Source organism: Spodoptera frugiperda, chromosome 7 (genome assembly GCF_023101765.2).
Source record: "Spodoptera frugiperda isolate SF20-4 chromosome 7, AGI-APGP_CSIRO_Sfru_2.0, whole genome shotgun sequence".
NCBI classification, from domain to species: Eukaryota; Metazoa; Arthropoda; class Insecta; order Lepidoptera; family Noctuidae; genus Spodoptera; species Spodoptera frugiperda.
The window spans coordinates 9641465-9657840 of NC_064218.1; the positions used below are offsets into that span (position 1 = coordinate 9641465).

The window sequence follows — 16376 nt, forward strand, 5'->3', positions numbered from 1 at the left end:
CCAATGTCCAATTTTAATTGGGTCGAGAATTGAAAATGTGGACCCTACAAATTAGTAGGTATAATTCTCTAATGAAATTGGAGACAGAAATAGCTTTATTGCCTTCTATATTGAGACACCTGAGTATTTACGATGAATGATAGAGATTTTAGATTTTCTTTGGAGAAATACAAAAACAAGTTTAAAAGTATTTAACCCTTTAACTACCCAGTCAAATATCAATTACCGTGCGGCTACAAATCGAAAAAAAAATATCTACACTAAATAAGGAGGAGCAATCGTGTGAATAGAACGAAAAAATCATGCATGTTCTCTGTCGCAGCAATACGACATGAGCGGCAGGGACACGGAAAATTTGTGTCTCATATATGCGGACAAGGACATTTTTGTAGACATGAATCCTAAAAATTGTTTGTCGTATCAACTAAATGTATTATGTATATTTTAACACATCGAACGCCGTGGTGGTCACCGGTGACCGAAGTTAGCGGAGGATTTGCCTTCAACAGTTTTCTATTGGCAGTCAAAGACTTAAATCTTAGAAGAACAAGACCTTGGAGACAGTCATAACAAAAGCTGGCACAAAAAGAAAGCCACAAGTGCGAAATAACGTTGATGAACAATATTTCTAAAGAGTTCCTTCACCTGAAACATTACAACCACAACTTCAAAGCCCCTTTGAACCTGCAAATAAATCAAACACAAACCTAAAAACATCATTGTTAGCCTCAGAAGCTCCTTTCTTTGTTGTTTGTGGCTTATCTCGTATTTTCGTGGCAATCAGTCACCCTTTGGGAGTAGTCAGCAGTCCTTCAGAGCTGCGCACAATGCCTCTCTTGGCAAGGGTCGAAATGAATTATTTCATCCAGAAAATTAATTCACTTTTTGAACGTTAATCCTGTGACTTAAGAAAGTGCACGTTTTGATTTTTGCGACGCTAATGGACTTGAGATTAACTATTATGACGACTTTGGTATAAAATCTTTCAAAAATATGACAATAAAACTCGATGATTTCGGCGGAATAACAATTTTAAGACTTTGACTGCCAACAAAAATCTATTGAAGGCAAATCCTTCGCTAGCGTCGCGTCGGTCCTTTTATCCCACACGGTGTTTAATGTGTTAATTTATTTTTAATACATGTACAAATTTTAGATAAAGATATAATACAATTCTATTTCGCGCCAATCAATTCGAATGCATCAAAGACAAATCATAGTTATATTTTTAACTCAATGCACCATAGATTATTAAAAAACTCTAATGACTATTGACTACTTAAAAGTCTATGTGATATCTACAACAATAACTCTATTAAATGAGAATGGACGTAACACTATGTATTAAGTTCATGCAGTTGATGCTGAAGTGGACCCGATAAAACTATTTTAAGCCTTTAACTGCCATCAGAAAACTGATGAAGTCAAATCCTCCACTAACGTAGGTCACCGGTGACCTACGTGGCAGTTAACGCGTTAAATACGAAATGTATTTCTAAAGACTTTAGCAAACAATTAGAAGACATTTGCATAGTCCGATAAAAGCTTCTAAACCTAAAACAAAAGTGATGTGAGTGATGAGTGACCACTCTTTGTTCAGAATAAAACCAAAGAAAATATGGTAGGTATGTAAGTCAGGTTTTCGAATGGAAATGAGTGGGGTTAAACCCACCCCCTACACTGGCGCAACAGTTAAAAGGCATTAGGGGGTTACTGCGAACAGAAACCCCGGTGACGTATTTGGCTTTTAGGGAATTTTCACTTGTATTGAGACAAGTTTGGGAGCTTTAGGAGTCACGGATTTGTATAAATATGTATGTACTAAGTCGAAAGATAGTTTCTTTGAAAGTGATAGGGGTGACTCTTAGTTATATTGTACAAGTTTGTGAGTTTGTATGTATGTAAGTATGTAAGTATTATGCATATTAATATTATGCATTTAAGCTGAGTACTGGCCTTTTCGCATCGCGACTTATATGTTATTTTTATCATAATTATTAATTTTTATGTTTATTGTTTTTTTTAATGGTGCAATTATAATCTGTTTTCCTTTCTTTATTCTTTCTAAGTTTGTATGTAGTTGATTAAACTGAAATTTGGAACAGAGATGGATTATGTTCTGAAATAACATGTGGGCTATTTTTATCTCACGGGAACGCAGGAGCAGCCGCAGATAGAAGATAGAATAATTTCTATATAAATTTTAATAAAATTATTCTTGTAGTAGGAGGTGTTGGAATATATTTGTATTACTGTGTGTATGTATGTGCGTGTGTGCAATAAAAGATAACGAGCTTTATTGGCTGACGGGGTGACAGTTGCCGTGGTCGTCACCCAGTTAATTTAAGTCTTGCCTCGACGACACATACTTTTGTACTGTGAACTCAATGCCCAATGGTAGTTTTCAAAGTTTGTAGTAAGTTTTGTTTTAAAAACGTATGACAATCCCAAAACGAGTTTAGAAAAGGCTAAGACATGATGCATACAAGCATCGGATGATGTCACTGAATACAGGTTTCAACTGGCTAAAGGTACTAAAACTCATTTAGGGAGAGTAATATAATTGGGTTGACTGATACAATAGCAACGATAAATGAACGTATACATTTCTATTTCTACAAAACCTAGACCTAAGATTAAAATCCATTAAAAAGTACACTCGAGGACATACAGAACGATTTACAAAGAACAGCAAAAACATCGCTTTAAAAGGTCAGTCCTGTGGGTCGTCAGATAAAGCTGCTTCAAGCGCTTTGTTCGCTGGAAAACAGCAAGGAACACGAAGCGATCGAGATTGAGTCTTACAGCAAACGATGATGGATTGTGCTGGTCATTCATTTACTTCGAAAATATTATTAAAACTGTTGACCGGTTGGATGAAGTGGGGATTTTATGGATTAAACTGAAAATTATAATGTGTTTGCACGAAAGATTTTGGAATAAGCGGAAAGAAAAAGAACATTTATTTTTAGGTTATTGCAATTGAATGCAATAAATTAGTTAAATATTGTATAGGCTTCGAGAATGTAATAATTTAATTTATTGTATAGGTTTCCATGTGTGTCGCATTATGGTTGTTACACGCTAGCGAATTTTCTCCTGTATCGTTAGTGCGTTTACAAACATACAAGTTATCATACACATGCCACCCAGACCCGAAACAACTATTTGTGAATCATACAAATTGTTGCTCCGTGCGGGAATCGAACCCGCTTCACGTTCACGGCAGCCATTAGCCCAACTACCGTGCCAACCATGCAGTCAAATTACAATTACATTATTTTAAGTTATTAAAGATAGAGTCCTAATTGGAAAAGCCACAGAAATTAACGTACGAAGTAAGCACTAAGTACTAATATTATTCTGACTTTCAGAGACAACAAACTAATGTTTTTCCTCGGGATAATTGTTTAATTAGGAGTAGACCTTCCCTCAATAATGAAGAATAAACAATTATTGTCGTGTACACTGTACAAGGCCTAACTCCTAAGTAAACAGACTAAAAACCTTTTTTATAGTCTAATGTAATTAGTTTACTCAGTAAATATTACAAAGTATTGTTTTACTTTGTATGCAAAGTATTATTGAATGTTTAAATTAGCTCTCAATTCAGTACTGAAATTGGTATTGGGACTCTCTTATGAGAAGAATTTATTTATTTATTACTTACTATTAAGGCACGTCAACAGAATAAACACCAACATTAATAAAAAACAAGATGAAGATACAAGAATTTGCCATCAACTCCACGTTTGGTAGACAAATTGGAAATCACAGATTATAAGGTTTATATTTCTACTAACATTTAACAACGGAGTCGCAGTCGATGTATGTACGATGAAGTATCGTCACGCCTTTTTATCCCGAAGGGGTAGGCAGAGGTACACATAACAGCACGTAATGCCACTGTACGATATACACTAACTTTTCACCATTTGTGTCAAAGTCTCATGTAATGGAGAAGCTGAGCTATTACTGAGAAAATTTTCGAAAAATCGATAGCCTTTGCCTGGCATTAGCACTCGCGACCATTCGACAAACGACTCTGTTATTCCTATAGCGAATAACATGCAACATTAAATAAAACAAATGGTGTTTTTATAAAATGACCAACCAACGAGGCAGTCACGGTCGGAGTCCCGGGAAAATAGGGATAATAAGGGACAAATACATGTATTTTTCTCTGACATGAACACACTACACATTCATTCAATTACCCAATAACTAAATCTACGCTATCATAAATCTACCACACATGAGTTGATACCCGTAGTCCTACGAAATAGGAACACCGTGGGCAAAGCAAATAGGCGAGAGCAATTTCGTACAGAAGTGTTTGTATAAGCAGGGTCGGATGGTAGATGTCAGTCGTTAGGGCGGCATCAATCAGAGTCACCTGCAGGCATGTACCGAGACCATATAGCTGCATATTCAGTGTTTGTATTAATATGATAAGTTTATATGAAACGTGTTGATGACTGCAGCTTCCCTCATGTGGATAAAGGACTTTATGATTTCATTTTCTATAAAAATAAAAACTACAAATAATCAAAAGCTAAAACAAAAAGTTAAAACTAAGCATAAAGTGACGACGATAAGTACGTACTAACTGATAGGTTACAAGTCTAAAAAAAATATTCATTAAAACTTTTATAGATACCTGATACTGGAACTGTTTACAATTTTGTGACCATTAAGTTACAACATATAATATCTACATTATTAGCTAAGAATATAATTATGTTAGTATGTACTTAAGTTTTAGTAATAAGCATAGATTATTAGTACTTTACTAGGTAATAAGATAAGTACTGCAAACATCTGACCTCTTTATGCTGTGCCCTATTGGGTCCATATTGTTTCTAATATATTGTTTTATACATACTGAAATGCTAATCAAATTTCAGTTGTACTTAAATCTCGTGCTATCTCTTTCATTTAAAAAGAATTTGTAGGGACAGAGCTAAACATATTTGAGAGCGTCTTAAAATTGAGTGACGTTTGAGTATTTGATCATTAATCTTATAAGATAACAACTGTATAACATATGGAATGCAAATAAAGAATTGAGTATTATTTTGATATGAGCAATATGCGTATCGCATCACTTCCCTTTGCAAGAGTAAAAACTTTACAGATCCCGTGGGCGATTCTATTTCACGATCCTATTCATCTCTTCAGCCCATTGCTTCTAAATCTGATAAGTCTTTGTCTACCCACCTTCCGTCCGCAAATCTTTTATCAAATATATCATCGTGTTTTACCATTGTTCTTACTTTTTGTTTAAAAAAGGGTTTCATTTTAAATCCCGACTCCTTTTTGGGCCGAAATTAAATTGAATTCTTTGTTAGTCGAAACTTGCTTTATTAATAAAAGCTGTTTTGTTGATTTCTTGTTGTTTTTCTTTTAATTATTTCGTGTTTAGAATTTTATTTAAGGTTTGTTTTAATGAAGGAGGGTATGGTACAATTAATTTATTCAAAGAAGTGTAATAGTAGACTGCCTCGTTGGTTAAGTGGTCGCATTAGCGACTGTCGGACAAGGGGTCTCGAGTTGGTTTCATGAGTCTGGCAAAATATTACTGGGCTTTTTTCGGTTTTTCGAAAATGCTCAGTGTAGCACGGAGTTCGGAATTGTGACCAGTATAGTAATATGCTCACCCCTTATTACATTAATAGTACCATGTGATTAATGTTGTTATGAGTACTTTTTCTAATGAAAATGTGAATGTCAATCAAGTATAAAGAAGTTTACACGTTTTTATACGTGGTGGAGATCGGTTAGTACGAACGAGCCCTGTATGAATTAAGTATGAGCGATGGTAAGCAAGCCTGTTTGATGTGCGCATCAAATATTCAAGTGCGTACAAAATGCTTTTAAGCCGAGCCACAAGCATTTATATCTAGTCAAGAGGCCAATGCGTTTACATTTACTTTGGACTAGACTTTTGTGAAAATATTCTAGATAGAAATGTTTTGTGGAAATTCAAATATATTTTGTTAAGGTTGCGCATAAATTTTCAGTGATTTTTAAATCTGCAGATGTGTTTTTCTCAGACTTTTACAGAGCTTTTCCACCAGAGATGTGCTATGATACATTGCTGTGGATGCGTTTGGCTTCCACCAATCATATTCATTGGTAAACATAGCTTAGCACTGGTGGAAACGGACTCAGTTATGTTTTTTTTTTGGAAAGTTGTTAGTGTTTTGGATGTATGCTATCGATCGTCACATCCATTGATACAGCATTCTCGAGGGCATCTTCCTCACACCGCTACTTTGCGGCGGCGCATCTTCATAGCACATCTTACACGTACATTAGCTTAGTATCGGTAGAAACGGTCACATAGTTTCACAGCTTAGCTATTACATAGTACATCTGTGGTGGAAAAGCGTTACGACTGAACTGACAAAGTATTTAAATTCGATGAAATATTTATGATATTTGCATAGTTTTTAAAAGCGAACGTACAAACTAAGTTAGCGACAAGACTTAGTTTCAAAGTTCGGTGATTGAACAAAACCCTAATTTATTTGACATTATGTAAATGAAACTATCAAAATCAACCCTCTTTTCACTAGTTTCTTCTTTATAGGTAACAAAGGCAAAGATTTCCAAAATTTTTAGAAAATGAGAAACAAAACCTCGCTAGCCTCTGCCACGTGGGATGAGTCTGATTAGTCTCACAATATAAGATCATTAATTTTGTCCAACCAAAACGTCTGGTATTGTTTGGCGTGAAAATATTGCAGGAAACTATTTAATATTATTATTCCGATGTTTCCTTTGTTCTCTTTCACTGCTGAGTCAATGGCATGTAAAGGTACGCGTCCCGCATCGTACGCATCGCACGCAACGGATTTTAGTTTGTCTTCTATAGAAACTCATACAACTGCGTCCACTGATCCGCATCGTACGGACCGCATCATCAACAATGCCTACATGCGATGCGTACTGATGACGTCATACGGAATACGTACGATGCGTACGATGCGGGCCTGTGGACGCTTACCTTATATCAGTGGCTTGTTTTTTTTTTAGTTAGATATTGTCTGATTATATTGAGAAAATGCAATTTTGTATTCCGCAATTTTTACTCAAATAAACTCCGTACCTACTAATACTGAGTCTGAAACCGAAAAGTCGTTAGGTACGGCAAAAAGCTTTTTTTGCTCGACTTGGCGGGGGCACTGCCTTGCCCCCAGATTGATTTCTTCTAGAATAATAAAAGTTTTTGTTCCGAAATGTACGAAAAATATAACACAGAAACATAAAAAAGAATTTCTAAAAATCTAGTCATTCTAGATTCAGGCTTCGTGTTGCCAACGCTAATAAAATTTAATTAGAACGTAAACATAAATATTTACGAGGGACCTGTGAATCTAAGTGTTGCCATAAATTAAGGAATAAGTGAGTAGGTGTACAGGACTCGATTTACTTTCCGTGATGGAAATCCGAATGAGGCTCACTCACGACTTTATTTTATAAAGCTGTTTATTTATTTTTAGGATTTTTTCGTCTCGGTCTCTTAATCCCTGGGCATGATGCTTACCTGTAACAAAACAATAATACACATTAAAACATTATTATAAACTCTCTCTTGTGTAATTCAAAAACAATTGATTTGTGATAAAGTCATTTAGGACTTTTTTTGAGGGGGAAGTCATCTAGTGACTTCTCTCGTCTTTGGTGAGACGAGAGGTAGTGTCAGACTGTTACTGACTAAAAACCACCGCGTTGCGACTCTTATTTGGAACCAGAGCTCCGGTAATCCATTAAGTTGTCTGCGGCACCTAAACTTGATTTTCCTCACTCTTTTGTTGCATTATAAACTTATATATTATAAACTTTACAACTATCTTCGCCCAGCAGCTTCACCCACGTTCCCGTGGGATAAAAAGGCCTCTCTATCTATCTAGCCTATATGTTATTCTAGATCATAATCTACATCTGTTCCAAATTTCATTCCGATCCCTTCAGCCATTTTGACATGATTAAGTCACAAACATACACACAATATCACAAACTTTCGCATTTATAACACCTACATAATAGTATAGATAAATAGAACTTAGGTTATAAGAACATTATGTCATATGAACGGAGATAAGCGACAGTTCAAAATGAAAGTAGTATATTGTTTTTAAAAGGCTAGATAGTGGATCCACCTGTTACGTTAACGTTAGTAGCTCCAGACTTGCTTGCTCTTCCATAAGTAGGAGTGACGGCCACTTACTGAGTTGGAAACTCGTTAAATAATTTTACTTGGACAGTTTTTGATATTGTTTTGCTAGAAACAGGTTAGTACTTTGTTGGTATAGTGAACACCCCTTTTTTTAAGGGTGGAAAATCATCCAATGACTTTTCCCGCCTTAGGCGAGGCGAGAGGGAGTGTCAGATTCTTACTGACTAAAAACAGAACCCTGGTAAACTCGCTAGGTAGTCCGCAGTTCCGGATTAAATAGTGAACACCCTTGTTATAAGGTGTCCGAGCCAATTCCTATATGTAAGTGTTATTAGGTAATTAAAACGTTTTCCAGAATGTCACAAAATGTTGAGTTATTATAGGGATTTACATAACTCAGAACAGACATCTGAATGTACTTTGTTACACATTTGTGTCATTATGACTTTTTGAAAAAGAATCACATTTAGCCAGTAAATACTAATAAAAACGGTCGAAGTGTCTCTTACTTAGGTACTAAAGGTCCTAAAAATTACACCATTTTCTTAGGTTTGAAAACACACAGACACAAAACCAAATTCTGTATCTAATAACAACGACACTATTTCTCTCTTTATAAACCATTGCGTGTTGTCCTAAACACGTTTGTTTATCGTAGTTCCCCGAGCAAGCAATGTATAAGGAAAAAGGTTTGACCTTGCATTGTGTCGCTTTAGAGGTTTGTTCCCAAGGGATGAAATATTAATAGAGCTGTGGCCAGACCTAGTTTGTGCTTTGATGAGGTCCAAAATTAGATATAAGCCTGTTAATTAAATAACATTCATTACATTGTATGGTTTGTTAAGTCCTTCATTTAAAATAGGTACCTTATCTTGTTTAACACGTTGAACGCCATGGGGGACAACATACAATTTTATTATTACATAGGTAATGGGATGAACCACGATAGTGAAGAATTTGCTCTCAACAGTTTTTTATCGGCAGTCAAAGCCATATAAAAGTGGCTGTATACTATAATTTTCTTCTGTGTCATGGATGCGTTTTCAAATACATAAAATCGGATACATACCCTACTCAGATTTTGATTCATAATTTGTAGATCACGTTAAGAATTCTTCAATGATGTAACCTGCTACACAGTAGTAGTAGCCGATAGCCTAAGCACTGCGTCAATCGTACAGTCACATTACTTTACGTTACTGTATTTTATATAAAATATACTATTTTATATATAGACTAAATAATAATAAGAACTAAGACTTAAATATATACAACATAAAATATAAAATTAAAAGGAACATAAAAATAGGAAAATAAATAAAAACTAACTATAATAAGCATCAAAGAAACTGTCCTCATCTTAGTCGTTAATTTAATATTGAAATTCATAAAAGAATATTTTTAATACATAAGTTAAAAGTTGTTCTGTAAGTTTCGACCCGTGGAGGAAAGTAAATTGAAAACCACTCTCAGTAATATTAAACCAATATCGATACTAAAGAAGATTAAATATTTATTGAAACTGTATTCCGACTCTTTCGTTATATCTCTTACAAATGCCAAGTTTTGAGGTTGAATAAAGTGTTATTGAGATTTAAATATATTGAAATCGAATTAGAAAAGGATTAACAAGACAGTCACTGTTTACTGTCATAGCGAATTGGCAACCCGTGCGTGCGGTGCCCGTGCCGCGTCGTGTTCCGCCTCGAAGAGCCATCAGATTACCACAGATGGGACCGGAGCTGCGGACTGCCTAGCGGATTCCGGGGACTCCGGCTCGAAAAGCAGGAGTAGGAACGGAGTGATTTTTAGGCAGTTATAGTTTGACACTCGCTCTCGCCTCGCCCAAAGCGGGAGTAGACATTGGATAATATTCCCTCCTCAAAAAACGAAAAGAAAAAAAAGCGTATTAGGCAGCCGCACTCACTGACAAATTTAATCCTTTTCAACTGCAATCTCCAACCCGCCAGCCAAGTGTAAAGTTTACAGAAAAGTTCCTTAAGTAGTGGAGGTCCAATATACAGTTTAAGAGTGGATTGTCAAACGCTGTCGCAACAGCCCACAGTTTCGGAGACGACTGTCTTATAATATGCTGTCGATCATAACAACAATAAACCTAAATTAAACTCAACGAAATCCTTTAAAAAAATCATCACTTAATACAAAGGCAACCCTACCAACGAAAGCCATATTCCAAACAAAATTCTAAATAAACACGTCACTAGAAAACAAACACACAACGCAACCACAATTAGGCAGCACCTGCAGTAATTACACCGCGGTTTTCTAAATTAGACGCGGCCATAGCCGAGATAAAAGACCGCCCTAATTATGTATGCTAACTTACAATTAGGGGTTCGGCCTGTCGAGCACACTGCCACATCAATCATGAGTCTTACTTTACAACCCTGTATTGTAGCGTGCGCACGATGACTTCATTTTAATTCTTTTGTTACAAAATAATGTTGTTTCGACAATACTTATTAAATAAATAAATAATGTTGTAGTATTTTAATGGCTGTCATCACTTACAGTTTGTAATTGAGTTCATAATTCGTAGAAAGTGACTTAAGTGATTAATTGTATGAGGGACCGCCTTAAGTGGACAGCAACGCTCTCTACTAAGTTTTATATTTGACCTGTTATTGGTTCACCGCTGTCAGTTTGTAAGTATTAATTTAATCGAGACACAATTAGACGATCACTTTCGATTACATATCGATTACACAGATATTTCCTTATGAAACCCTTGCTAAAACAATTAAAAATCTAAGTCAAAGTCAAATAATTTATTCTTATATACTTTTGCAACGTCAACAAATAAAGAAATAAATAATAGTCTGTCAGTCTGTAAGTCATTGAAGCTAGGTGCTCGTACCAATTTTAAAAAGGCTCTAAAAAGAATGATCACTACCAATTTACACGTGCTGTTCACGATACAGTCAGGAAGCGAGTTCAAAGGACTTAAATATTTTACAACTCATACACTCATTATCCACGGAACAAAAAAAAAACTAAATGGGTTCACAACCCCTAAACGTATTGAGCGTCATGAATATTACTCGACATTTTAGGGTTAAATGTAATATTGCGTGTGACCCGGCAGATATCACGAACGAGGCATAAATTGCCCAAAAAATACTTTAGCTTTCAGGCTTGTTGTTATAATAATGAGTGGACAAAATAATAATAGATAAAGTAGTTAACCTACACATTAGAACTGACGTGATATTTTTATTCCCTAAAGGGATCTACTTGGAACATTTTCTGTTTTTGACATTGTAGTTGCTAAAGAATCTATAGTGAAACTGCGTTACAAATGCAGTCAATGACAGCTGTTTTATTCGGAATTAAAAAAATAAACTAAATAAAAACTCTCTAATATTTTCACTAACTCACAGAGAAACATAATCGAATCATACAAATCAACGCACAAGATTCATAAAATAACTAGTGTTTTAGGTATTAAAACATAATTATCTCACTACCTAATATACCAATACAAGACAAAATACGGTCCTAACATAATAATTCTCTTTAGAACCGTAATTCGACCGTCAGTAAACCGTCAATCCAGGTGAAATAGCCGTGAGACGGCGCGGAACAATTGGAGTGCGCAACACCGACTCTGATGCGAATCAATCCAACCGCTCGGATCAAAGGACCACGATTGATTCGACGTTAATTTCAAGATATTAAACGTTAAAAATAAATAGAGAAACTAACCTCTATTTATTTATGCGGATAGAGACTGCAGGATAGTGTTTGTTGGGTTTATATTTTGTGGATCGGTGAGTAAAGTTCCCTAAGAAAGGAAGGATCAGGCGAGCTTATCATGCCTTTTTGGGCTTCTTGACCAACTGTTGTTCGTTTCAACTAATACCTAATTCAAACTACAATACCGTTTATCTCAGAGTAGTGGATATGTCAAATAAGGATTTCTTGCAATAAGTCGACGATTTATAAACACAAAATAAACTGAATTCGGATATTTGTGAGGAATACCGACGTACATTTGTCGGGCTAACTTCATTATTTACGAATGACTCCCAAAAGCATAGCTCAAGTTGAATTAGAAATTAAATATTTATTCTCATCGCAACCTCCTGGGAAGTGGACACAACATTCCAGTTTTCGCGTACAAACTTAGGAAGTTAATTGTACGAGTAGCTTCGAAATAAGTCTTAGGTAAAATATAATTGTCCACCGTAAGTGCGGGTTTGCGGACGGCGAGGGCTAGCTCTAGGGGTAGCTCGCGGGAGAAGAAAAGAGAAGTTGGATGATTTTTCCCTCTCAAAAAAGGTAAAATATAATTATTTAGTTCTGATGAACAGAACAGGTTCATCAATTCTTTTTTGTAGTCAGTCAGTCTTAGTCCAGATTTCCTTGTCATGTGATGTCATGATGCAATTTTGAGCATAGTAGGTATTTCTTATCTTATAAATACAGAGGACCATTCTAAAGATAGAAAGAAGCTTAAAAATCGCTTCAATGCATACTCAAAGACTTCAAGCGCACATTTATGTGCTTGATTAATCACAGGTGGACGGTTGTATTTGGCCAAAGCCAATGGCATGTGCGGCAGTCACCCAACACCCAAACTTTGCAAAACCAGTATAAACAGACCGTCGACCGTGCGTAAAGGTTATACAATGCAAGACCATGAGAAACTGGTGTTGTATAGCTTGATGTGTCATTGTACCACTCGACCCAAATTAATCGGTCCTCTGCATTCGCCTAAGATCTGTGCCACAGACATAGTGAAGTGCGTAAAAGAAAAATCCCGCGGATCCCGGGAATATAGCGCTCGATTTCCAAGATGGCGGCTAGCCATAATGCGCGGGAAATAGAAAACTCTTCAATATTATGTTTCTTCGAATGGATGATTTACTGAATGACGATAAGATAAGTGTTAGTGCACACACAGAACCAAAAGGCTAATTTTATAATAATAATAACCAAAAAATATTATAAGTACATCGAGAAAGTAAAAAGAATGCTTGTGCTTATTTTCTCGAATCAAGCCTGAGGGGCAAACTTTAGCTCCATTCACTATTCAGCTTCAGCTCTTCCCTGTAATTTACAATTTCTACTAAAAGTGCAAAATAAACTAAAATATGACATCTAAAGAACATTTTCAAGAAATGTTTTTAAGGAGAATTCTTTTGTGAAACATATTTTTCTGTACCTACAAAGTGCTTTTGTATTCCTAAGCCTTTCTTGTAGATAGTTGGCAGTTGGCTTTAATAGAAAAAAAAGAAAACCTTTCTGAATAAAATATTTTTATGACACGTGTAACTTATTTTATGTGAATTTATTTTGTAATAATACTATATTACACACCGTTTTAAAGGGTATAGGGTAAGGGGACACAAGTAGACTGTCATTTGATAGTAAGAGCTCATGGATACCCGCTACACCACAGGCGTTATAGATAAGTGTGTTGCCGATCTTTTAAATAGGTAGGTACTTAGGCTTTACTTTTTCGTCGACCTACATTTCATATCTGACCTTATTCTTTTTATTTATTTTTTTGTTATTAACTTAGAACAGTGTCACCATTATGTTGTCCTACAGTGCATGGTGTGACACCTTAAAAATTTTAATGTTGTGCATTTAAATTAATTATTATGTAAGTGTTTAGATATGAGTCCTAATGTAACAACTACTGATTGTCCTAATAAATAAATAAATCAAATATCTTCTTTTAAATACACAAACTATTTTCGTACTACACAATTTTATAAATACACCAACTTTATCCTAAAATTAAACCCAATCCCGGACTATAAATCCCGGTAATCCCAACACTGTCTAGGGAGATATTATCGCCTGAATCTCAATATACGTAAACATAATTAAGCGGTTGATGGATTGTTCAAGTTATCACACGAGCAGCTCACATCGTCTTGTCGTGTTCAGAATTAATACGAACGTTCATACGCTTGTTATTTGACATGATTCGCTTTACATTAGACATGTTTATGGGAATAATATTTGTACCTACATCACAAAACAAAATATCCACATACTTAGGTACTGCCGCGGAACGTGTAGGGGCTTCGATTTTCTCACGAAGAAACTCTTTGTGTGATCCACAAATTGTTGTTTCGGGTCTGGGTGTCATGTGTATGTAAACGCACCCACGACACAGGAGTAAAAATACTATTGCTGGGCAACGTTTAAAAAAGCAAAATCAAAAAGAAAGACGTACATAATCTCCTATGAAGTAGGTCTTGCCCTATTTAACACCTATTTTTACTGAAAATACTAATCGTATACCGCATATAAAAGGAATAGAACCTAAAACCAGAGAAGAATTTTGAACACAAAACTACTATGTCTGTAATTTTTGTAACACTGTAAAAAACAACTGAAATCTAGCTGTATCACTGTCGCGATCAATGAAGACGTCAAAAGTAATCTACATTGTCGTAAATATTCAATGTCTTACACGATTATCACGTCTTTCAAATAAAACTTATCGCATGAAAGTAAATTAAATTGCAAACGATTTATCTTATTATTCAGATATAAATAAAATAGCAAGAAGCATTGTACAGGGTGAACAACTTAATTACATAGATTAAGATCCTTTCAAAGCGCATTTTGATCAATGCAAAAATATTCACGAATTTCTTTAGCCCCTTTTAGATCCAAAGTTGTTTATTTGATTATCAGAATACGCGTAGACGATAAATTTATACGTAAATCTCTCATATGTATGCAAATTCAGCGTAAAATTGGATTTAAGCAATCATACTTGGTTTTGTGAAAGCGATAGGGTTGCTTTGGTGGGGCAAGTAAATTGGTTGTATTCTAAGTAGGGATTAGATTTAAACAGCAGTGCCCTTAGTATGAGTTGGTTTTATATTTAAAGTAATCGAAATGAGAGTGCGCACTCTGATTGGTTGGTTTATTCGAGCTGTCCAATCAGAACACCGAACGCGCTCCCATTTCGATTAATTTTAACGTAAAGCAAACTCGTACTAAGGGTACAGCTGCGTGATTTGATCGTTGGTTTCGTTTTTGTGTTGCGTGACGTGCTTGGAAAGGTCAATAACAATATACAATAGAGGATGAAAACGGGCCGATGATGATAATGATTGACTTCAGGGTGCTTACTCTTGAAACCAATCTCAATGTCAATGCAATTTAAATCTAATAAAATCTTAATAATGATTCAATATCAAAACTATGCAACCCCAATCGTAGCTGTTACAATAGCATTCAAAATACAGAATAGAAAGCCAAACTCAAAACCATTTAGTTCATTCAATATCTAAGCAAAATGGATACATTGGACACTAGTGTAGCAGCTAAAGAGCAGATATGTAATTTCACAATATCAATGTCGATCCCTCGGAATTGGATTCAAGAGTAAGCCCCCTGAACAAAGTAGAAAACGTTACATATCATATCTTAACACGTGCTCTTAAGGTTCAATTTTATAATAACTTTTTAAAATACCCATTAATTGCATTTTACTTTACATTAAGTACAATTTCGTTTGCCTTGAACATCGCTCGAATAAATGGCGCGTAATGTTCGAATATCAATTTTAAAATTTAAATTCGGAAAAGAGATGTGTTCAAGCTGTTCAACGTTCGTTTATCGAATTAAAAAATAAGAGTGGGAAATTGTGAATTAAATATATTGAAAACATTTTAATATTTTTATTATTGGCAATGTTTTTAAATTTTATTTTTTTGTTAGGATATTATATTTTTTATGTGAAATGTTCTATTACATTTTCTAGATTGACTTCCACAAAACGTTTGAAATGTATAATTTGAGTAGTATATGATTGGGCATTCTGGACCACTTTTCGCTCGGCGAACGCCTTCGCTCAAGTGGTCCAGAATGCCCAATCGTTAATGGTCGACTCGGTTAATTTTGCCGAACGAAAAGTGGTCCAGAATGCCCAATCGTGAACGGTCGACTCGGTTAACGATATTAACGCGAAAAAAGTAACAAACGTTATCATCTGTTTAGTACTATTCAAATAATTCCGTACAACGTACGTTCTAACTGAAACAGGGACATGGAACGTATGCACACGTAATACAATATCGTAAAGTTGTGTATAAACATAACCTTATGATATTTAATTGTGTCTGTATGACATGTGTGGAATTATGTGTAGCCACGCATAATTTCACACATAATGTGTAGTAGGGAAATAAAAAAT

The 16376-nt window shown here is 35.3% G+C and overlaps 1 protein-coding gene across 26 annotated transcripts in view; it reads right to left on the reverse strand.

The window, feature by feature from the left end:
• Positions 1–16376, reverse strand: part of LOC118265767 (transient receptor potential cation channel trpm) — a 241420-nt gene that overhangs the window by 115070 nt on the left and 109974 nt on the right. The gene's annotated exons all lie outside the window — the stretch shown is intronic.